The sequence below is a fragment of the Protomyctophum bolini genome (assembly GCF_963924005.1).
Source record: "Protomyctophum bolini genome assembly, chromosome: 14".
In the NCBI taxonomy this organism is placed as follows: domain Eukaryota; kingdom Metazoa; phylum Chordata; class Actinopteri; order Myctophiformes; family Myctophidae; genus Protomyctophum; species Protomyctophum bolini.
The window spans coordinates 34,055,369-34,081,412 of record NC_137875.1 but is presented as its reverse complement, the minus strand read 5'-3'; the positions used below and the strand labels follow the sequence as shown (position 1 = coordinate 34,081,412).

At 41.2% G+C, this 26,044-nt stretch overlaps 1 pseudogene across 1 annotated transcript in view; it reads right to left on the bottom strand.

Annotated features, from left to right (window-relative positions):
- Nucleotides 1-26,044, bottom strand: part of LOC308328860 (VPS10 domain-containing receptor SorCS1-like) — a 49,085-nt pseudogene that overhangs the window by 6,496 nt on the left and 16,545 nt on the right. Inside the window, exons 9-22 of the transcript in view lie at nt 24,436-24,615; nt 20,453-20,599; nt 18,641-18,743; nt 18,256-18,332; nt 17,832-17,923; nt 13,389-13,496; nt 12,418-12,535; nt 10,580-10,713; nt 8,085-8,198; nt 7,414-7,585; nt 4,701-4,887; nt 4,434-4,567; nt 3,993-4,116; nt 2,404-2,523 (exon numbers count right to left, since the gene is read on the bottom strand). The product of the transcript in view is annotated as a VPS10 domain-containing receptor SorCS1-like (transcript). The remainder of the gene's footprint in view (nt 1-2,403; nt 2,524-3,992; nt 4,117-4,433; nt 4,568-4,700; nt 4,888-7,413; nt 7,586-8,084; nt 8,199-10,579; nt 10,714-12,417; nt 12,536-13,388; nt 13,497-17,831; nt 17,924-18,255; nt 18,333-18,640; nt 18,744-20,452; nt 20,600-24,435; nt 24,616-26,044) is intronic.

Genomic DNA, 26,044 nt, shown 5'->3' with positions numbered 1-26,044 from the left:
GAGGATTTGATGTCTTCTCAAGGCTGAAGTCTTGTGGCTTACAGCGGCTTGGTGGGCAAATGGCAACCATTGTGTGTGGGCGTGCTTCTACTGGCCTTCAGTGTTTAACAAGTTTACGCATGTAATACTGATGAGCATTTTTCTGTCTGTGCTTTCTAGACCAGAGCTTAGTGGTTTGTTTTTTTGTCCCTAAGCTATTTCAAAAATAAATATATTTGCAAATGTAACCACTTTCACCCTTGAGTCCCTAGCTATTTTGGATATTTCATTATATTGCAAATTGTATAAATCTTTCACAAAAACAACAACAATGGAATCATCCACATCCTGAGCATGGCCCCCCCTGGGATGTGGCCTCTTATGTCAGTCATCAGTCCAAAACTTATATGACATATACCCACTACACCTCAGACGCAAATATTGTACTTTTGAATGCCACTACAACAGTTAAAACTTGAATTACTAGTTACTTTGTAGGTTTTGATTATTATTATTACAAAGCATACATTAACCGATTCAGCCTACTATATACTTCAGCTATTTAAAAGTAGCCGATCTACAAGCACACAACGCGGTGCAATGCAACGCATTAGCTTGTAGACCAGCTGCTTTCAAATTATCTTTTTCCTGAAAACTTGTGAAATGGGACATTCTACATAATAAGTACTTTTACTTTTGGTATTTTAAGTATATTTTGATTGATTTCTCAAGTAAATATCAGACTTTTACTTTATAGTATTTCTACATTGTGCTATTGATACTTTTAACTGAAGTGTACTTCTACATTGTGCCATTGATAGTTTTAACTGAAGTGTACTTCTACATTGTGCTATTGATACTTGACACTTTCCACCACTGCATATTGCTCAAGAGGAAAATATTAAGAGGCACGAACTCCACTTTACTTCCTGTATCTGCGTGAAGGGGGTGGACACATTATTAGGAGACGGGAAGAATGTTTGGGGTCTATTCATTTCCAATTGGAGAATGAATGTGACCACAGCTTATGATCCATTCTTTAACTCCATGGTCACTGAATTAAATACTGGACCCAATCATCACAAGGCACACAATATTTCCAAGATATTCACTAAAATGGCTTCTTTTAAGCGAGACAAATCAGGAGAGAATCTACTTTGTTATCGACCTTTCTTTATCCCAGCAACAAACTCTCCTGAGATTTGAGAGGAGTCCGGAAGCGTCTCTCTGTCCATCTGCAATTTGATGGATGACACATAGGGGGCTCTGGCCCCATATTTAAGATGAGAAATGTGAATATGTGCATATTATAACGTGAAATTAAAATTAAAAGTGAAATAAAATGTGTGTTCCCATGCTTACTAATATAATTGTCTCTATTGGTTGATGGGTGCTGATTTGTGAAATGCGCATCATGTAACATTTGCCATAATGCTCTCAATGCTCATCCACATCAGTCAAGAAAGATGGATGTGAAAGAATGTGTTTTTAATTAAAATAACTAGACCTTACCCGTTCTGAATATATGAACACCAAATTATGTACAGTGTGGGTTATGCGATGTAATAGATCACATTACTGATTGGGAGGAAATTGTCCTGTCTCACTCAGGGGGGCAGTGAAGCCAGTAGGAAATCCTGACTTCCTGAAAGTTCATATAATGGCCTGTTGTGGCGCTGTCATTGGGCCCAAAAAACCCCATAGCTCCATAGAGGTCCATGTATTTGGGCCCAACTTCACCTAGACTGTATTACCTTATTAAACATGGTCATTAATACTTTCTGCTTCCAGTCACTAGTTTAAAGTCTCATTTCTCATGTCATAATATTGTTTTAGGAAAATTATGGTCCCATTTATTAAAAAAATGTCGAGTATGTTCTGAGGGGCGTGGCTACCTTTACAGTCTATGATCGGGATCCAACCCCCGCTCGAGTCAAAATAAAAACAAACGAAGAAGAAGGGGGGGAAGTCCCGCCTCGTTGTCTGGACCAGCCAATGGCCAGCTGGGCCCAAACGGATCTAGAAAGATGGCGATTTACAATTCAAGGACTCGCAGGCATGAAGCCTGTCAGTCCTTGAATTGTAAATCGCCATCTTACGTCCATATCAGACCCGGAGAACGCTTTGTCCATATTTCTTTTACAGTCTATGGTCTCACTATAGCGCAGGTAGGCTACGCTGAAACAGACAGACAGACAGACAGACAGACAGACAGACAGACAGACAGACAGACAGACAGACAGACAGACAGACAGACAGACAGACAGACAGACAGACAGACAGACAGACAGACAGACAGACAGACAGACAGACAGACAGACATGACAGACATGACAGACATGACAAGGACTTTAGCTGTTAAAGTTAAATAAAGGCAGATCTATCAGTCGGGCTTGAACGCTCATTATAGCAGCTATCAGTTACAACTGACCTGAACCATGGAGCTCTTGACAACTCGGCCGATGTCCTTTCTCCACTCAGCCACCCCGGGGTTCAGCTCATCCAGATTAGAGGAGAACGCCAAAATGTGTGACTGGAAATATTCTGCAGTGAAACAGAGACAGAAATGCATTTGACCGAATGCGTAAAACATAAACAAGAAGAATATCTCTGGCGAATATTTCAGAATTTCACATAAAAATTGCCCGGCTGATTGGTTTATTTCTGGAACACAGAAAACACTGTGACCCAGGTGTATAGCACCCTTTAGCGGCTGTGATGTCACAGGGGTGCCCTGGGCGTGGTCATAGCTGTGGTGTACCATTATTAAAGGGACACTTCACCCTTTTTGCAAAAAAATATATGTTAATGACGTTTAGAAGCTTTAGAACACTTTCCTGGGGGTCTTTATGTGTGTAATATGTGGTTTTAGATATTTTAGATTGTAGCAGTGAACCTGTTGTCTCTGATGTCATGGACACTGGGCTCACTTCCTTCCTGGACTACATGTTGTCTCAGTAAGACAGCTCTCCCCCCTATCCACAAGGAGGAGCAGTGCACCAAAGAATTATGGGAATTGTAGTCCAGGAACGTAGTGAGACCAGTGTCCATGACATCAGAGACAACAGGCTCACTGCTACAATCTAAAATATCTAAAACCACATATTACACACATAAATACCCCCAGGAAAGTGATCTAAAGCTTCTAAACGTCATTAACATATATTTTTTGAAGTGTCCCTTTAAGCGCAGCTTTAGCTACACCTGGCCTACAAGGCACTGCTCAATGGATTTGTCTGTTTTCTCTTGGTCAGGCCTCTAGGGAGTGTGGTGCAAAGTTTCACACTGCTTGGCCCAGTTATAGGTAAAAACCACCATGAGGCAGATTTGAAGAATGTAGGACCTAGTGGGAATGTGTGGGCAATCAGACAAATTGTTTTTTCTTCTTCAAACTTTGGAAGCCAACCTTAACCATTCAGGATGGAATATGACATGATATGATCCGTCTTGATCACATCACTAGAGATATTGTGTACCGATTTGCATGATGAGAAAATATGTAGGAGTAATATCGGAAGTCAAAACATTTGTTTTGCAAAAATCGGCCTCCTGGCGGGCCAGGCCAATGTGAATTATTTGGTCCTCCCTCCGGGGAGTATGTGAGCACAGTATTTGGCCAAAGGTTCCGGAGAGTCGCTGTACACAGACGGGCGTACGTATGTACGGACGGACGGACACACACACACACACACACACACACACACACACACACACACACACACACACACACACACACACACACACACACACAGACGGACGGACGGATAGTGGCGAAAATATGGTCCCTGCAATGCCTTCAGCCTGGCGGAGACAACTATTCATAAGGTTGATGCCTTTATTTGCTGTGAAAAATCAACCTGATTTTGAATACGAATTGAATTGAATTAAAAACACCCCCAGTGTGTAAGGACCTTCAGAATGAAGCCCATCCGAGTGTTAGGCAGTTTGACGCCAGCCTATATTAGATCACCACCACTGCTGGGTTTGTGTTGTACACAGAAACAGGGCCTCACCATAGACAATCACAGTCCCTTTGTCCTGAAGGACAGTACTGCCGAGCAATGCCTGAACAGTGACTGTGTGAACTCCCTCTGTGTGGAAAGTGAAGGACATCCCTCCCTCCAAAGACACCACAGGCTGACAGAGAAACAAAGAATAAAATGGATTCATAAATATAGCTCACATGGAATGCCGCCCTGCGGCTATAAAGTTGGTACAGTAGCAGCAAAGACCAATTTATACTTGATTGTGCGCCGGTGTCACACACCGTAAATAGCAGCTCTACAAGCACACATCACACTGTGCCAAGTTCCAGTGGTGGAAAGTAACTAAGTACATTTACTTAAGTTTACTTAAGTAAATTAGAGTACCTTTTCCACCACTGCCGTGGGGCACAGTGTGCAACCAAGTATACCATTAAGACATTAAGTAGTGATAAAAAGTACAAGACTGACCTCAGTTCTGTTATTAAGCCACCAGTAATAGGTGACTGTCCCTGCATTGCTGGGATGCAACACCGTGCTCAGGTTAACTGGTTTGTTCCTGACGACCACCGAGGGAGCCAAGAGCTGGACCTGCTCCAGTCCACCTTCAGTAGCATAATCATTAGATTATCATTATGACATTATAAGTATGCATGATATAACTACTTATGCACTATCTCACACTGGTGACTGGTGAATGCTGATAACAGAAAGGCTCAACGTTTCTTCCTCACTCACAGGTGACGTGGAGGTAGAGGAGCACCCGGTCAGACCCCAGACTGTTCCGTGCTGTAGCAGACACTTGGTAGATGCCCACTCTACTGTAGACGTGCTCAATGCCGTCCTCAATAGAGCTAATGTTAGCGTAGGATACGGTCGTACCATCACCAAAGTCCACTGTTATGCTTGTTGACGAGCCGAGGCCCTATAAGAGTAGAATGTACACAACACATTATTACACTGAATTTTGTTGTAGCTATATTTTGAGAGTGCCACAATTGCCAAGAGAGTGTGGGGCTCATTTATCTCCACAGCAATTAAGCTGGTGAATGTACACCTGAAGATAATATCTTCAGGCAATAACGTGTCTGTCTGATATGTTGTTGCCTCTGACACTGCTACACAACATGGCCTTTGTTCCAATCACGCTCAGAGGCAGTAACAATAAAGCTTAATTTATACTCGCACAGTGGTATCGCTTGCTGACAAGAATGCATCTTAAAGCTTTGAAGATGTGTTATTATCATCATACTCCATCATACTACGGAGTATAAGGGAGACAGCACTGAAAAGACCCACTTCCTAGAAACCAGCAGGTGGAGTCAGGGAGCATGTCACAACTCTCGGCATCTTTCTTGTCCTGACTAAAATGCCCAATTCTGCTGGTTCCACTGAAAATGGGCCTGTTGTTTAGATTTGATCAATTCCACTTTGTGGTTTAATATATCATGTGTTGTGCTGTGTAGGTGAATGTCGTGTGTTGAATGTTCTGCTTTGTTGTAATTTGCGTTATGTTTCACGGTAAATGCTATTATGAAAAAAATATATATTATTTATTTATTTTCAACATGGATTCAACTATTCGGGAATAGGGTTTAAGTGGTTTGCCAGTATTTAACCTTTTTTACCCACACATTCTCTGCTAAAAAGCATTTCGAGTTTGAAAAATACATGCCAATGCAGGTCAACAGTTACTGCTTTTGATGGACCAGCAGTACCACTGGTGAGGTCAGCAAGAAAAAGTAAATTAGAGAACATTATATATGCATCAAGCTGTGCTACATGACATGTAAAAGTGATTAGAGTTGAGAGTGTATGCCATTAGTGTTAATCACTATGAAAATGCTTTTACTGTAAGTGCACTGTGTGCTTAGATAATAGAATGCTATAGCCTGCATGTCATTCTCACACTGCAGATGTGAGAACTCATTATTTTGTGTTTGCTATTGCATCCCTGTAGAACTTCACACTATAGCTAAGTTTCACAGTAGCGAATATGCAGTGCGATATTAGTCTGACAACATGGAGATATGTCTATTTGATCACAAAACAGTGTATAAATCAGCCATCATAAAGTATTGTAGTAGTGTTTAGAAATTGTCAACCGCCCGAACCGGGTACTCAGTGACTCAACACACCTATGGATGGTTGGCTCAACAAAGTGGCCATGACTTGGCACTGAAAGAAAATATATAGTAAACATTGCGGTTGGCATTCGGTCAGTGAGTTTATTTGGAAATGGAGAAATAGATAACAACCGTTTAAGTGAACAGCTACTATACCTGAGCATTACTAATATATGGACTGCCCTCTGTGAGTTGAGTCATTTATGTGACAAATCTCATGCATTATCATTGTTTTGTGCAATCACAAATTATCAATGCGAATTTCTAAAACTATTAGAATTACTTCTGTTAGGCTAATTATTGTATTTGTACCATGTGTGTATTTGTGTGTGAAACAAAGGCATTAATCAGAGGGATTACATGTACCAGCACTCATGGAAAAGTCCTTCAGGCACTTTGTATTTATTTGGCACGGGCAGCCACACAGAACAACAAACACATTTCGGCACACAGCCTTCTTAACCATCGAAGAAGGCTTTGTGTTTTTCTGTTCTGGGAGCTGCCCATGCCAACTAAGTACAAAGTGCCTGAAGGACATTTCCGTGAGTCCCGGTAATCCCTCTGATTGTAAAGAACTTTTCTAGACTGTGCACCCACCCGGTAAAGAAATTACCAGAAGGAACATGAGTAGCGCATGCTCTTTAACTCGCAAAGGATGTAATGCCATGCAGTCCTAATCATCAAAACGATTAGCAGACATCCAAGAGTAAGCAATGCATGTCTTCATCTAGTCCATGCATCTGAGGCACAAGCAAAATGTTGATTTTGTGTAGCCCACTAATTATAGTTATCTTTTCTTGTAATGAACAATCAACAACTCTTCTTCCTTTGTTGATATGTCAAAGATGTATGGGGGGACCTGATTGGGCTATGAACCAGGGTGGGTGGATGTAAGGAGCAGCATAGCCTCTAGGGACTGCTAGTGGGGCTTTTAGACTTGTCTTACTTATTCATGTTTTGCCAATTATGGCTATGGAATCTCTATACATTCATGCTATACACAAAACTCTCAAAGGGGACTGAACATAGCTTTCACTACACCGCAGAGCATATGAGCGGAGCATGAGCGCGAGCGGAGTGACAGGAGTGGGGTTTTAAAATGGGTCAGAGCAGCGATGTCCGCCTGCCGCTCCAAGCCGCTCTGGGCCCGGGACGGCGGGACGTGCACCACATGTTTGAGTATGTCCGGTGCGCAAATTAAGGTGAGTGACGGAGAGGGGGGGAGCATTTGTACACTCTCAGAGTTAAATTAACGTGACTCTTTACAGTACGTGAATTTCTATACTATGTACGAAATACACAGTATTTTGAGGTGAGAGCAGCACCTCTTCCAGGAAAATCAGGAACGAGACATTCTTCCCCAGAGTGGCTACCATGGTTCCCTCGCTGGTGAGAAGCTGGAGCCCCCAGGGGGCCTGACTGGGACATCTCTGTCGCCTGGGGCTGTACCTCCACAGGGTCCCCGCTGTGCAGTTGTTGGACAAAGCCCTGCGATATCTGTGACACCCGCCGTTGAAGGAGCACACAAAGAGAATACAGGTAAAAGCACTGCACACTCACAGATCCGAAAAATACAGATCAGTGCACAGAGTCAGACACAAGCAGAACGACACACTCACACCTGGACACTGCACAACCTCTATCTGCTTGCCATACTGTACATTTACTACACATATGAAAATGCACATGCATAGAGAGCCACCGAGATGCACACACACACAACACAAACACACACTTTCAGTCACGGTCTCTCTCTCACACGCACGCACACACGTCGTACACACAGAGGAAATAATAAATACAAGCAATTAATTTGTAGTCACACCTCCCTTTTTGTGGGCCAAGAATCATTACTGGCTAATGTATAATTCTGACCTGTTCCTGTACAGAATGACTGGAATTGAAAGACTGAGCTCACAGTGCTGTTTGGTATTCAAGCGCGGTCTACTTCTATTTCTACTTCTTTCCTCTGTCAACACAGATGCATTTGGTGTACCCGGTGGTGTTGAGGAAAGTGTCTCCAGTGACACAGTCTCTGGATGCGGTCGATGGAACGAACCAGAACGCTGGGGAACAGCTCCCATCAGGCTGCCTCTGGAACCCATAGTCACTGTGTGGATTAGAGCATAAAACCCACAAGGCAATGTCAAAAAGCAGTGGTTTTCAACATTTTCAGGCCGTGACCCACAAAAACAAGTGAACTTGGGTTTTTTATAGTATAGTTTGCCTTTGATACAGTACTGGTCTTTTCTTTCTTTCTTATTTTGGGGGGGGGGGGGGGGGGGGGGTATTAAAAGGTCTTAAGTCACTTCACTTCATTTTCTTCCCAATTTCCCAACCCCCCCCCCCCCCCTCTTTCTGTGTGTGTGCTGTAGACCTTGTCGCTGCCAACCCACAATGTTGGCACTGTCACCGTTTGAGGAGGGTGTAGAAAACCACGTCGCCCCTCAGATACACATGGAGTCAGCAGCTACTTTGTTTCACATGACAACAAGGAGTTTCACTGGAAGGGCACAATGTGCTTTGTGCACAGAGATTCACAATCTCCCATCCCTGCTGAAAAGCAACCAACAGGTGTCGCTAGTGCAGCGATAAGAATACAATCCGCTGGCGGCTTCCCACCCGTGAACACAACTGCCAATAATAGGGTTCTTTGGAGCACTCGGTCAAGCCCGGAGGCACTGCTGCCAGGAAGCAAACCTAGGGCCTCTGCGGTGGCGATTGAGTGCATTGAACATACATACATACATTAAAAATAACTGTATCTCCTGTGGTTAGAGAGGGATATATTCCTGCACAAGGCAACATGTAATTGTAAAGTATATTACAACCCACACCATTGGAGATTTGTGCCTCTGTCTAGGTCCTAGACAGAGTACTGTATGTGCGTTGCTGTCACCATTATTTTCATCATGAACATCTCTCTGAGGTCTAACTCACAGCTGGAGTTGATATTTATCAGGCACTTCAGAAAAAGAGTACAGACCAAAGCAGGTGGCTAGTAGTCCGTGCCTTTGACTGACCACTGGTGAAGTTAACAACAGAAAAATGAAATAAATCAAGAAGAAACACACTGAACTGAGCAATAAGCTATGACAAAGCCGCTGCCGAGAGATAACTGGGCTGGCCAGAGACGCCACATGGAATGTTGTGATAATTTTCATTATACCACAGGATCTGATTGGTTGAAATAGCTCTCTACCTGTGCTTCACACAAGCATCACCGTACGTACACCCAATCTGAGAATCCCATCTGCAAATATTCGGGAAAACAGCGACCCCTGTTTTTCCTCGAAATTTGCCGTGAGTCAACGTGAGTGTTGAGAGACTACCATACACCTAATCAAAACATAAAAAACAGCTGTGTTTGGCAGTCCCCGCAGGCATTGGCTACTAGCTAAGCTAGGTGTCTACACAGGATATTTTAGGTCATATAGTGGCTACATCTGTCATCGAATATCTTAGTTATAAGGGTATAATCGCAATATTACACTCGATGCGCTGCTTACGGAACTTGCCCATCGGCTCGTTCCTGCAGCAACGCAGGCGTGCCATAAATGACAGTAACGCACACCCTCTCGTGTAATATTGCTTAATTATCATGCACCTATTTTAAACCTATTTTAATACGAATTGAACTGTTGTCCGCTTTGTATCTAGAATCATTTACACTGATTTATATTATACTAATATGTGTAAATAACCCATATTAAAGTATACTAACTTACAACTGCTGCAGATTTATCAGAAACGGGTCCAGGGCATGAATTAACATAACTCTGCAACCAAAAATAACATAGGGCCATAGGGCCTCTGCAAAGGCAAAGTAGAACACCCACAAAGCTGGTCCTATGCCAGTCCTCTGTCACATCTGGGGGACAGTACAAGAGGTGCTTTGGCATGGAGTCTAAAAGTGCCTCTAGAAGCCTCGCTAGCAGCCCCTAGAGGCTGTGCGACCGCCCACTGAGATTCATGAAGCCGTTTCTGAGATACATTGTTTGTGACGAAAGTCTTGGAAAGATGGCCAGAGCGACTTGATTGACAGGGTTGTCCTTAGAGCCCTGCCACTAGTGGGGCTAAAAATAATCCTGGCTCTCAGGATATGTTGCACAACATCAACAGCAAACTTCTAGGGGAAAAGATCCAACTCTCATTCACAACCAAGTCAACATCACCAGATCAAATTTAAAAGCCAGCACTGTCCCTGAAGAAATATGGTCATTTATCTGATTGTGATGACAGGAATAACATACTCTGTAATTGCATTTAATTTCCATTACTACCCCTTGATTTGATGAAATAAGGTTACTTCTACATAATGGATATCTTTTTATTTTTTATTATATTCAGTTATTTATTACAGAAAAAGATATAAAGTGCGTTGGAACTGAACTTTTCCTGGTTTATTCTTGTGTCCCAGTTTTACGGCATCAATGCAGTCTATGGAGATCAATAAAGTGAACACTGGAGCCTGCAGAGGAATAGACTCACCACTCAAAATCTGCCTCTGTGCACGGGCAGGGGTCTGACATGTGTGAGATGTGCTGATCTCTGCTTTTGACACATCGGACGTCAGCTTTCAGATTTTGGAAGATTCTCTTCACCCCCATGATGCAAACTTCACCCTAGCACAATAACAACAACAAAGAACACAGAAAGCTTCACCAAACTTCACCCTGTCATAAATGATGAAGCATCATTTATGACAGGGTGAAGCGATAAAGATTTCAGTTGTCTGTTTTCTTTTGCTTTTGCAAGGATATCAAATAGACCAGAATACTTTATGTGCTACATTTGATCACATATCCAGGCTTTATTTGCCCCGGGCGAGGGCGTGATAGAATTACACATGGTGATAAGACCTACAGTATCAGCACAAGTTAAAGAGCCACCAGACACATAACTGTCACTATGAGGCAACACAATATGTCAACTGTCAACAAGCATGGATGAAACATGTCAAACTGCACCATTTTGTCCAAGGACTGAGATTCCGATTGAGACATACCGATACCGATCTTTCCCGATCCGATCATTATATTTTTATAAAACACTTATGCCATATCACAATAGCAAATATCCTAATGTATGTCACTCTAGTGTAAAGGCAAAATGTTTTATTAGAATGACTGCCATTGTGTACTTGTTTTTCTTTCTATGAAAGCATGGATCATAGCAAATGAATGGTGTATTGGTTAATTAGAGTGAATACAGTTCTACAGCTTATAGAGAAGTCAAGTTAAAACTCTTAAAGAGTATCTCTCTCATTCAGAGAGACAGTGTTGCTTTTGGCAGGCATTTTTTAGATTTAATCAGTTAGTCTTTTGGACGAAATGCTTATTAGATTTAGTCACTCTTAGTCATTTGGACAAAATGCTTAATTAGTCTTAGTCACATTTTGTCATTTCTATCATTGATAGTTTTAGTCGACGAAAACTCCTAAGGGTTTTAGTCAGTTTTAGTAATTTTAGTCGACGAAAACTTAAAAGGTTTTAGTCCAGTTTTAGTCAAAAATAAAAGATATATTTAATTTTTGACCGTCCGTATTACAATCATATCTTAAATTATATATTTTATGATGGCTGTATTTTATGACTGAACAGTAGGCCAGTGGTTCCCAAAGTTGGGTCCTTGAGGGAGTTCCAGGGGGTCCCCAGCTAAATTATAGTTTGTATCTCAGAGAGTGTACAGAGTTAAATTAACTTTGATTTTACAATATACATTGGGGTCTCAGAGATAAAATGCCATTCAATGGGGGTCCATACCCTAATTCATGTCAAACTGGGGGTCCTTGAAATTCAACGGGTTGTGAATCACTGCTAGAACCGAAAATATCTTCCCTGGCATATCTTTTCAAATGGGGGTCCACAGGCTGATGAGTGTCAATTTGGGGGTCCCTGACATGAAAAGGTTTGGGAACCACTGCAGTAGGCTATTATCATAAAGTATATCTCAGTTTGAAGATTCAAATTATGGATAATAACAATACAACTAGCCTATGCATCATTCATTAGCAATAAAAATAAATGCCTCAACATTATTATACTGCAGGGAAGAGAGGGCCATGGCTTAGAATGTGTCACACAGAAAAAAGAAAGAAAAAAAAAGCTTAGTTTACAACATTTAATCTCTGCCTAAGGATTTAATTAGATTTCCTATCCACAGTTATGGAGAATTTGTTTAGGACCTGTCACTAAAATTACTTTTAAAAGCTACGAGTGGAGAGCACATTACGTCAGGTAGGCAATGCGAACGGGACATGCAAAGCTTGCATCTCAAATCGCAACAATTCTAGCAGTTAAATGTCACATTATTGTGCCGTTACTTACTTCATTGTTTAGCTGCCATGTCTCGTAGTCTTTGAGAGTACACCTTCGACTGAAAATAGAACCAAAGTCGATTTTGACAAGCTGCCACTCAGAGCGATGACTGAAATGCCCGAATATTCTGTAGAGACACAAAAGGAAAGAAAGAAAATGACTCATAAGGACTCCTATAGACAATTGGTTCTGAAATTATTTCATGCCAAATTAAAATATATTTGGCTGTGGACCTCCTTCTGAAAAGATTTTGTACCAGGGACCCCATAAAAGATTTGTGACGAAAACTAAATAAAAAAATGAAGGTGCCTACCCTACATCTAAAGTTGACTTAAAAGGTCCAGAGCAAGAACCACATTTTTACATTATTAGATCATTAGAAACGCTGCAATGAGGTCAGGATTATATTAGATAAGAATTAATGAATTCATAAGAATGAAATTCGCTATGTCTCTTAAACCGAGTTGAATATGTTATTAAATACTGCAGTTTTTATTAGAAGCCGTAGTTGTTTTTCTTTATGTTTACAGTTAGATGTTGGATTGCTAGTGCCTGTAAGAGCGCATGAATGTCACCCTTTTGTCCACTATTCTTTAGTTATTTTCCTTTGCTTTGCATGAAAAAGGTATTGAAGGTGTTAATTTAAAACTTAGAAGAGTAGCAGGTCTGTAAGTTGGCGACGGTAAATTACCGGAGCTCTTATGCCCATTCCTAGTATGGGAAGGCATTGTGGATTCCCCATTGGTTTTAAGGACAGCCAATGAGAAGCCAATGAGGAGAAAGTCGTGAAAAAGTCGTGACTAGCACAGCGACTGCTATATAGTCCAATTTGCTTCACAGGCTGGTAAAAACTTGCTGCACATTGCTGCTCTACGTTTCATACATAATATATTAAACGATGCTGCGGTCATGTCTAAAAGTTTCTCAGGGGTGTGATATAAATAACAAAACTAACTACGTTGGACTTTGTTGTTTCTTACGTCATTATGAGGATGTCCTCGCCGGGCTCCCCTAACACACCATCCACATAAAGGGGGGAAGACGTGAAGCTGTATCTGTTCCAACTTCTGCCTTCATCGAAACTCAGCCTGATGGGAGAAGAGTGGGCAGAATTCCCAGGGAGAGACAGTCACAAATCGAACAAAAGCAAAGTCGGACTTTTCAAGTTGAAGGTGTCTCTTCTGTTTTCTTTACCTGCTTCTTCCAATTCAGGGTAAAGGAGATGGGGGTGGGAGGGGTGGAGTGAGGTGGTGCATGCAATGAGCTGAAGGCAGGAGGAAACACTGGACAGGTGCCAGTCCATCACATGGCCACGCTAGGCAGACTCACATTCAAATTAACCTATGGTTCATCCAATTCACCTGCTTTCAACTTGAAAATGTTTTGCACCGGTTTGCAGTGTTTCTCCTCCCTACGGTGCACAACTGATACAGCCTGTTTGCTCCTGTTTGGTGAGTGTGCAGCGGTGTAACCAGAAGAAACACCGCATATAGATTTTCTTTTTAATATACCGGTAATGAATGGATGACTGTAAATATTTGGGAAATGATTAATTTGTCTTTACAAAACATGACTTCCATAAACACTCCTCCATCAGTCCATCTGTGAGCAGCTAATCTCCGGCACCTTTGGCCTGCTCGGAATTCAATTTCACGCATACTCCTTGGAGGCAAAGTAAAAAACACATTTCTGGCCCGGGGCCGGCCTAGTGGTCCGGGTACCTAGGCTGGCAATCCCGCGTCCCTGTCAGGCTGTGTTGCGGGTTCGAGTCCCGATCCCGACCACCTTCGCTGCGTATCTTCCCCCCATCTTCCTGTCAACCTACTGTGATCTATCAATAAAGGCAAAAATCCCCCAAAATATCTTTAAAAAATCTCACATCGGCTTGTTATAGCGCCACCAGGAGGCATATCATTGCAATACACATTTTTAATGTTACTTCAAAGGATTTTGTCCAAACATAATTTGTCAAATCGGTACACATTACCTCAATGTTTCATATTCTATCCTGATTTAGCCTCGATACCCAGACTTTCATTTTAATCCTGATTGACTTAGATTGGCTTCAAAAGATGGCCTGTTTTGAACAAAATGCCTCAAATCAAGAATGTAGCGTCCGATTGCTGTGAAACTTTGCCAGCACATTCCCACTAGGCTGAGGAAGAAATGCCACACTACAAGGAGGCATACTCATGGAGGTCATGAGTAAAAAACGTTGCTCCAAATGTCTCACATTGGCCAGTTAAAGCGCCACCATGAAAACATATTTTTTGCTATTACTGCCAATTTTGTATAAATCTCACACCAATCGGTATACACCAGTAAGACGCCTGAGGGCGAGAAGCGAGGTTGCATGCACGCATCCGCCTAGGTGACAGCAGACTGCTGGGCGAGTGCTGCCGCTTTGGTAAGGGGAGTCAGATCAACATATGGATTGTATTATGTACTGGCCATATATGGAGCGTGTCTTGATTGTACAGGGTTTGATGTGGTCAGATCAACAAATGGAATGTCAGAACAGGTCAGCTCCATATATGGAGATCTAAGGGTGGCAGCGAGGGCAGTGTCTTAAGTGTACAGGGTTTGATGAGAGCCCAGTTAGGGCAGGGCCTTAATTTTCGGGCCTGATGAGAACTCTAGTGTGGCAGCGGGGGCAGTGTCTTGAGTGTACTACCAACTACTGGAGGTATGCAACCAAACTCTGTAGCCTACGTGCCATAAACTAATTCCCACTGTTCCAAAGACCCATTGGTTTGAGAATACACTCCCAGGTATGCAGAGTTTGGTTGCATCAAGCTTCCTCAGGGACTGCATTGATCTAATAAATGAATTCACACAGGATAAATCAGCCAATACACACACTCATGTAGTCTCTTTCATGAAAGGCTGTTCTACTGTATCTACCGGTAATCTCGTGCCACCAAAGGGCATGTGTTAAAAACATCAAGAACAAGGCTTAACAGAGAAATCTACGCAGCTCAGCCTGTGTTGCCAAGTCTGCTTATTATAAATAATTTTGGGCTTGAAAGTCGCTTATACTAATATTAGTGGTTGTGGTTTTTTGGCCTTGTTTCTAAAGTGTACGTAGCTGCTAATTTGGGCGTGTATTTGTCTGCGGAGCCCCATCTGAAAATATTTTGTGCCAGGTAAGATGGAAGAAATGTTTTCAAATAACATTTTAAAATGTAGGCTAAAGCTCATGCCCTAAATAAAGACATGTTAGCACGCTGTAGCCTACATGCCATAAACTAATTCCCACTGTTCCAAAGACCCATTGGTTTGAGAATACACTCCCTGGACTTGTGTTGTACAGTCTAGTTTCCAAATAGGGCATAAACAATCAGAAACAATAATATAGTATTGCCTAATCACAGGTGTAGTACTGTCTGTTTAAGCACCGTAGGGCACCTGATGAATGCATGCACGTTCAGCTAAGTTGTGCTTATGTGTTTTGTTTTTACATTGTTGCTACAGTAGGTTGCTAGTGCTACAGTGTGTGAACACAATAAGACCTCAGTCTTATTGTGGTAATTGGTTGTTTGAGCATTTTATCTGTGTGGACTGTTGTGTTATTGTGTGCACCTGATGTATCATGACACAGGCGTCAAATAGTAAATAAATATCCCAACTCTGTGCATTAGATTAGATTCTGGGTGTGATTACACTATTGGGAATTCATTGGTTGATCTCTGAATTTGGCTGTATTTATTTTTGTGTGATGATTATTATGTGTGACTCAGCTGAGGCAGACAAGATAAGACAAGACAAGACAAGACAAGTATATTCTTCCCATTCAACAGCCTGCAAGTCTCCTACAAAATGACATTATTATTACACTTTGTCTCTGTTGATTAACCTTCTGTTTGTTGTAGCCAGATGGCACATGTTGGCTACAGATATTCTGTTGGAAGCCTGTAATGTCATGCTGCACTGAATCGTTCTTGCAGTGAGTAAGTGTGCTTAATTAGGAATGTTTCCACAAACACAGTGGCAATACATTATTAAAATTATATTTATTAACAGCACCATATGCACACTCAGAGAACGGTGTGCACCATATGCACTCTGACAGGTTGTTGGATGCTTAGACATTGGAGTTGGAAAGCTCCTTTATATACCAAAGCATGAAATGCAAATACAATACTCTATAGTAGTAGAATACACATTACTGTTTAGTCCTAGACTTGAAATCAGTAGCCATTAGAATCTTAATCTTACACATCATGATTTCTGTGTTGTGATTGAATTCTATGAATACTATGACAAATTATCTCTAGGGCCAGGGGAATTGATTTTAATAACTTTTTGCAAACGTAATGAGCCCTAACTATGGATGCCAGGCAGAACAGCACAGTTAGCGTTAGCTGTCTAACGTGTGTGTGTATGTGTGTGTGTCTGTGTCAGACTGCCAAAACAGCGCTTAGTTGTCTAACTAACGTGTGTGTACCACACATAGCTGTCTAACGTGTGTAATAGTGTATGTGTGTGTGTCTGTGTATTGTTATTGCAATTTACGAGCTGCGTTCGCTTCCCGCGTTCACGCGTCTTACTTGGATATTACTACCTCGAACGGATCTAACATAGAAAGGGTTGCTGAATACAAGTACCTTGGAATATGGCTTTTTTTATGACAGAGCGGATTGACCCTCCTTGGCCGACAGGCGAAATAAACATTGATATCTTTAAAGCAATTGATGGAACTTTACCGTTGCATATTAAAGCTCTGCTGGATTGGAACCCTTTAACATACAGGACACGCTCCAGTCACTGGCTCACACTAAAGGTCCCAAATGTAAACACAGATGTGGGGAACAGCCTTCTGTTTTAGTGCCCCAACCACGTGGAATGACCTACAGCTTAAATTAAAGATCTGCTCTCCCATAACATACGGTAAATTTAAATCTTTGATTGCCGACTTACCCCCAAGTGTCTGCAACTGTTTTTATACATAGCCTAAGTGCTACAGTATGTCACGCGATGAGGAAATCGCTGTTCTGTTCTGTTTATTGCTTTGAAATGTTGTATTATGTAGTGAAGATTTGCCTTTCAGCTTTGGGACTTGGGAGCATGCACGCACGCACAGACAAAGCGTAATCGTGATTGTTTGACCAATGGCCTATTCACACAGGTTAATGGGCTACCTAGTAAAAGTCTATAACAATCCAATGACAATGGAGATTATTCAGAGATCTGCTTCACACTCAGGAATTTAAATGGGAAGGGTCATGTTGTGTGTTTCGTGAAATGAACATATTTTAGTGGAGCACACTAATTAGCAAAGAGCATTTTGTAAGTGGGCGCACACAAACATAGTGGGAATTAATTTGGGGACCACCTTGCAGTGAAGCGACAGTGCTTAAACATTCAGCTTACTCTACCACCTGTTTTGAAATATTCAATAACATGTCTTAGGGGAGACCTACCAGATGTGCCTAATTGGCAGAGGCGTGTGTCTGATGGCGACCAGAGCTCCTCCCTGGTTCAAGAATAAAACACTGTGCTCTTCCTCAAACACCTACAGACATGAAAAGGAACTTAAATAAATGTACGGTTAAATGTACAGTATGTACATTGTGTGTGTTGTACTGCATTGTACTGCATGATGAGAGTACATACACACTAAATAAGTTAAAAGTACACAAATCGATACAGCCACAATATCAGAAGCTGCGTTCCCAAAAGCTAGTGCCTCCCCAAGTCAGTCAATGCTGTTATGCATCATTCATCAAAGGTTTTCTCATCTAGCGGATTTATGGACTCATAAACCTATGAGAAAAATCAATATTCTCCCTTTGATATAGTTTTACAGGTTATAAACGCACATATCTTGCAGTCAGCATAATGTACCTCTCTCCACGTGTTACCAGCATCAGAAGTGATGAAAATGCTGACGTTATTGTTGGTCAATTCAGGTCCAATCACACCTGAATGCAGAGGGAATACATACATATTATTTACTCAAACATAGATCTACCCATCCATGTACGCATTCAGCAAAAACAATTTTGCTGAATGCGTAAGTTGCAATGGAAGTTGAAATCGAAATCACACAGGCTCTATTTCAAATTAGAAGACCATTCTTACATGAGAGCAGAGACTACAATGAGCACTATGAAGAGGAATCTGTGTGACTTCTGGAAATGAAGTGGAGAGAGACCAGGAGGTCCTGTGTGGTAGACGCTAATGAGAAAGGGGAGTAAACAAAGGCATGGTTGCACTGATCAAACCTTACCTGATGCTACAATAATTCCAGGCGCAGAGTCTTTGCTAATGATGTTTCCCGAGGTGTAAGGATTTTCAGACACATGGAGATGCAGGTGCAGTGAACAGTATGGCTGAAAAACAGTAAATCCTCATTTATATTCAGTGGAACAAGTATACACATCTGTTCTTTTAGGGAGTGACACTGTCGTGCAATGCATGGAAAACATATGGTTATCAGTCAAAACAACAGTATAACCTATATGAAATGTTTAATCCATATTGTATTTGGAAATTGTTGTTAGTATTTGTTTGAATTTGGGCCATACTCACAGAACATCTTAATGCGAATAGGAGCTCTTACAGTAACTGGCTGATTTAGGAGGAAATATTTTAAATAGTGAGCCTGACAGTTCTAATTAAAACATTAGATTTTTGTTATTCTCAAATAAAATCTAAATATGTGTAATAATAATAAAACTTTAAAAATGTATCTTAGAAATTGTTCATCTTTCACTTAATAAGGAAAACTCCTGTCGCAAGTTAATGATTTGCCCATGTGTGGTCCAGCCCTATGGATTGTAATAAAATGTGTTAATAAAAAGTATTAAAAATATTGCTTTGATGCTCATGTTAACCTAAGGAAGTATTAAGTTGTTTTTATTAGCACATGCTACATTTCATAGCAGGGCTGGACCACACATGGACATATAAGTAGGCTACCACAGACGAAAAACTGAAGTCCAAATTTCATTCTGACCCCTCCACGAAAAGGCCTCGTTGTCCTGACCCCTTATCTATCATTTATACATTATGGATAAATAGTGTGGACTGAAAACTGGACTGAAAAAATAGAAGTTTGCGCACACTAAGCATTATTATTCCCACTTAACAAACTGATTAATGACATATTAATCATTGCAGTTCCATTAGCCTTAAGGTTTTGTGACTACTGTACGTATCTTGGTAAACATAAACATTTCTGGAAGCTTCACCATCAAAAGACCTACTTTATGATTCTATGTGGCCTCAGCTCAGAAAGGTTGGAATAATTTAAAATAGATGAAGTTTAGATAAAGTTTAGCACGTACGGTTCTTGGGCTTATACATTGATGGTGCAATCTTTATTTTGATAGCAGTGGGAATTAATGGGTTCTTTAGGGTGACTATGCATGGAAACAGCTACAGTATGGCTCCCGGTGACTAGTCACAGCCCTAAAACCAGACATACAGTACTGTAGCAGCCTACATAAAATTATATAGCCAATTTCAAGCCTAATTTCATGTAACAACTAGATAAAGTGCCCCTCGGGGCACAGGTCTCCACCAGGGCAGGTCAGGTTGTGGCCTCCTGGTGGCGCCAATGTGAAAAGGGTGCCATTTCTTCTTACTCATTGGATGGCAATTGGATGATTTGAGGCATTTTGTTCCAAAAATGTGTTTTGCATATAACAGGCCATTGTGAAAAGGGTGGGGTATATTCCTCAGCTTAGTAGGAAAGTCTGTGAAAGATTTCACGCAAATTGCACGCAACGTTCATGATTTGAGGCTTTTTGTTCAAAACGGGCCAATCCTGCAAACTGTGAAAGCCAATGTTAGCCAATTAGGATGGAATATGGAGTGCAAAACATACTCTCTCTCCATGCCTTCGGCCTGGTGGAGACAATAAAGTGACCGTTATTATTTATTGTAGTATATGAATTCCACGACATTGTCTAATGTTTTGGCGAGGGGGGGGGAAATTAAACAACTTCAGTGCACTGTGCCTACACATGTTGCGTGTGTAGACTGACAAAAGGCATCCATTTCAACCAGTGCAGTCCCCTGTGAGGATCCACCGTACCTGTTCACAATCAAGCGTGTTTCCCCGGAGATCTGTCATGGGAGCCTGTAGCAGACGCCAGTCTCTCCCCTTGTTGTACGTGATATAGGTTTTAACTTGGTCCTCCACAACTTTATTCGATAGGAACACGCCTTTAATCCCAGCTACCTACGAATGTGATAGACAGAGAGGAGAGAGAGAGAGAGAGCACCATAAATTATTCAAACTTAAGTAAAGCTGAAGGCCTTGTTCTGAGAAAGAGCGATGTTTGTACATGCTTGCTTCTGCTGACAGAGAGCACTATTTTGAACCATCTGCAGGATTACCCAGAATCAAAACAACATATGGCACAGCCCTGAGACAAATTTCTTTGTGTTTGCAGGAGCAGAGACGGAGGCAATCACACACACACACACACACACACATAGCTATAACTTCAACTCACGATGCTTTTCTGTCTAAAGAGCACAAATGTTTGTCAAAGTGGGAGTGACCTTTTAATATCATCAGCTGGTCGGCCAGTGAAGCAGAATATTTGGGGGCATAAAGTCTGCACAGATGGAGGTCAGTGAGCAGTATGAGTAATCACTGCTGACGGCAATCTGAGCTGAATTGTAAGATTGCTAGTTGAGGATGAGGCTAATCTAGAATGAAATATGCATTTGCATTAACCGCTTTCTGAGCTTAATAATGTTAGCTCATATAGCATGTCTGTCAACACACATACTGCAGTATATTTCTGAAGCCATTTAGGGCTGTTTATTACCTGCCATGCATAACTGGCAGGTTAGACTGTACTTCTATACTGTACTGGCAGTACGGTACAGAGTATGGGTCTGTGGGATTGTCTTCACGAGAGAGACTGCTAACTTATTTATTTGAGGAGACTCTAACATAACAGAAGGGCAAAAGAGAAAAAAGCAGCTCAGACTTGTATGTGACGCAGCCAGCCACTCAGATGCTACGGGGTAAAGTAGACCATCTGTTTAAGGTCAGGCAAAGTTCTCACCAACCTACACATAGAGCCAGCAAAACTCTGAGCTCAGAATACATTAGCTCTCTATTTGCCCTGTTCCTCTTTCCACGACATGCTTTTATTTTAATTTAACCTTTTTTTTTTTACCTTTTTTTTAACCTTTCAGGCAAGTGACGTAAGAACAAATTCTTATTTACAATGGCCTGGGGAAAGGATGGGAATTTAGAAGCGGTTTAGAATTTAGAACCGATACAATATTGTCAGGTTCCCGAGAATAATTTACTATAGCTATAGCTAATTACTATAGCTCCTGGACTAACAATTAACTTGGGAGAGAGTGATGTATCCCTTCAAGCTGGCACAATTAAGTGCATGCGTTCCCTCAGGCAAAAAATCGAGCATTTACTCGATCATATCTAATGTCAGTGTCATGCATGCAGCCTTAATTAGCGGATGACATCCCTTGACGGACCTGAAAAACGGATGTTTTGCAAAACATTATAAATAATCCGAGTTTCATCCATTTTAGATCATGTTAGTCAGACTGAGGCTGCAGCTAGTAGAACTTACAGAACAGTTTGAGCGGCGCTAGCACCCCCTATACACAGGTTTAATGTTTGTCTTTAGTTCAATGTTTGTTTTGTAATCATCACCTAATCAACATGAGTTAGACTTTAATATATTAGCAGCCCTCACTTCACACGGGTGATTTTTTTTGGAGGGGTGCAAGGGAACATTTACATCATCTTGTCCCTAATACAAACATTAAATGCAATAAAGAGAATTTAATGTTTGTGTTGGCACCGTTTGTTTTACACAGTCACCAATACATCACCTAATCAACATGAGTTCTTTGATATAGCACCCCTCACTTCACACAGGTGTGATTTTTATTTAAACCAGTGTTTCTCAATTTTTTTCATATCATGGATGGACGGACCCCCAAATGAATATGTTTTTGTCCCTAAATTCCAATTTGTGCCAGGGAGCCCCGTACCAGATTTCAGAAATATTCCAAATATTCATGAGACGTAGCCTGCAGAGTTAGTTCAGTCAGTCACACTCGAGGGAGTTCATGCTGTGCTCAAAGGCACATTCTATACTCAAGGGGTTAACATGCTGAATTTCTATGTGGGTGTACAGTATAAGTGTGTGCAAGTCCCACATGTCATTCGCTGACGTGGCAGTCAGCTGACCAATTGGGCGGGCTACTTAAGCTCACTAGTCTGCCTTCCTTCTGCTATGGTTCCTGGTTGTTATGTGATGTTTGCTCCCACCACCACCCCAGCACCACCGGTGGGCTCTGTTATTTATGTTCCCCATGGGGGGGTTTTATTGTATATCTATCTCCCTGCTCTTAATGTTTAATGATGGTGTTTGATTGTGCCGAGCAGGGAGAAAATGCAGCAGAGCCGAACGCCAAGTCAAATATCATAATGCACACTTGTATTCTCATTCTACAATAAATATTGGTTAAATCTATTCGTGAGTTGTCTGACTGAACTAATTTTATTTTAAGATTTTGTGAAAACAGCAGATCTACGCGTCGCGATTGAGCTTGAAAATTGGCTATACAGTATGTGCTCATGTACTGTAAAGCCTATAATAGATGTGCTTGTTTTTTTTAGACCTGGTTGCTTATTTCTCTCACTAAATCTGGAAACACTGCTCTTACTCCGTGAGTCACTGGGGCACACGTGGAATGGGGATTATTTATAACAATAATAATAGCCTACTATGGTTTTATCTCTTGGTACAATCCATTCACTTGCTCGTCCCTATCCTCATTAGAAGAAATGGTTCATTTGTCCATTACTGTGAAACACTGGATGGATGGATGACTGGTTGGATAACCAAGATGTCTGTCTTCTATATCTTTACTTTCTGTACTTGAGCACTGAACACTGTAAGCATCATGGTTTATAATAGTCATTAAAATGACTTTCTTATTTGATGAACATTTTCAATAATCATGATAATTAATTGTTTAACTGTTGAGCCATGCTCAAGGCAAACCAAACACTGCCCTTAAAGGTACATCAACAATGTAACATAGTCCAGTAGAGTAAACAACACTTGTATAGTCTTTTTTTAAATGAATAGGCCTATTCTAGTAGCCTACATGAGTCCACGACACAATGGATATCTCTCACGAGTCACGACCCCCAAGGCTGGGTCCCGATGCTCAGTTCATGCACCACTGTTCTATGCTTTATCACAGTGTTTCTCAACCTTTTCAGGCTGTGACCCGCCAAAATTATCATAGGGTTAGGGTTAAGGTTAGGGTTAGAACTGGTGACCCCCCAAAAAAACATATTTGAACTGCGGAACCCCAAAAAGAATCACATGGATTAAAGCAAAATACATTTTCACGACTGAAAAAACATGTGCGGCCAAGTCCTATTACTGTATATGATGTGTGAAAGGAGCCCCTCCCCAAGAATTAACACAATATGTAAAAATATGATGATTTCGACTTGGAATCCAAAAGACTTTAATCAGTTGTGGAGACTGAGAACTTTAATCCATGTAATCATATTAATCATATTTGAACTGGCGAGGGGACCCCGCAAAATAATATTTGAACTGCCACAAACATTAAATGCCATTGACAATGACTGGACAATTTTGAGTGTTTGTGTAAAGTAAACACAAGCATTGCATAACACAAACATTGAAGACGAAGGTGAGGGCGCAAATTTTGATTGGCCGGAATGAGATGATGTGTACAATGATAAGAGCGCCCCTCACTTCACACGGGTGTGATTTATTTATTTATAAATATTGAAAGTTTTTCAGAAAACGGGGTTAATAGAGAAAATAGCCTGAAGCTCACAACGTGATGTGATGCGTTGTGAGCTTGTAGGTCTGTTAGTTTCACATTTTCTTAAAAGTATTTTACATTTATGGGGAATTATTATTTTAGAAAATATGTTGAAATAATAATTAAAAACATTTTCTTTACTCACGACCCATACTATCGACCCATTGTTTGGGAAACAAATAATAGGCATAAAATATATGCTACCTCATAGAGTTCTATCATGACGTTGCCCTCGGGTCCTCCACTGCTCACGACGTCCTCCAGTGTCAGGGTGAAGAACTGGCCCCTGGACTCTGACATGTACAGGTTATATGAGTCGTTGTGGTGCCAGTCCTGAACAGCGGCTACCACCTGGTTGTCATCTGTGCTGATTATCTGCAGGTCCTGGTTGAAAGAAGACACGATTCTAATTGTAAAAAAGATATTGGTTGACTTGACTGAAAAGGCATACTGTACACATGTAAACAGCATTTGGGGACCATGACTACAGAATCCCATAGCTTGAGACAAAAAGCTAATAAATTGCTTAACTTTTGGGAAAGCATTATGCCAATGGTCAATGCATGCACAGTTTCAGAAAAAAACTGAAAATGCAAATTAAAATGATAATAATGAGGGGAAAGTACTTTCAAAAGATTCATCAGCTAAATGTAATAATTATAATTAGGGGTTTGGAAAATTCCTGAGTCAGGGAAGGTGTCATCTACAGTTCATCAGCAACAGGAGACCATAATAACCAAGACAGAGCAGGAATATTGAGGGCAAATATTGGGCCCTATTTACTTTCTAGGGCCTAGAAAGTAAATAGGGCCCAATATTCTAGGCATATGGTCTCAAAGTCAGACCAAGTGCGTCATCGTTATTTGGTCACAAAGCCCTGTGCATGACACAGTGTTGTATTAAGCATCTAAATTAGTCGTGGGTGTGTTTTGAGCATTATATTAAATAAACCAATCAGTGTCTTCTCCCATTCCGTTGAATCCCTTGAAGACAAAGCTATTGGCACATTGCTATTTAGATGACGACTTGGAGGTGACGCAAACTGTTTTCTGCTGTGGAAAAGTGTAAGTGTGGGGCCATCTAGCAGTAGTATTAGTAATGTGAGACACATCCATGATATCAACTAAACCACTTGCTCATTCTCATAATTTAAACCACCAATTAAAGCGTGACAGACACTGCTATCTATGCGCGTCCTGTGCAAGCCGGAGCTCTATGGATATTGACGACTGTTAGCTGCTGTCCATTAATCAGAGACAGATAAAGAAAGCCAGGAGGTAATGGTTTCACAACATTCTTTCAGGATGAGAGGTGCAGGATGAGAGGCTTATTACAGGAAGATATTCTGTCATAAAGAGTAGGCTACTAATTGAAACGGATGCTTTTTTTTCTAACTTTCTCTCTCCCCGGTATCTCTTCACCACTCGTCTCCGGGCAAAGAAAACAGGCACTTATCCAATGCAATATATATTGATAATCTGGCCCAGATCATGAATTATTCTCAATGCAGAGCGGAGTCCCCTACAAATGTCATCTACTATGTTGATATGAGTGTTATTGTGTTGAAATGGGATAGATGTTTATTGCAATAAGTGTGTGTGCACTGTGAAGCCACGTAGGCACATCTTAATCCAGACCACACCTTATTATTTTAAGACGAACATGTTCATGGCCGCTAAATAGGCACAAGGTCAATTGTTATTTAGAATACACGGGTGCTGGGTGTAAAATGACAACTGCATTGGTTGGAAAATAGGCATATGATAGGGCCCATAGGCTAGTTGTTGGTTCTAAACTTCTATTCCTTCCCTTT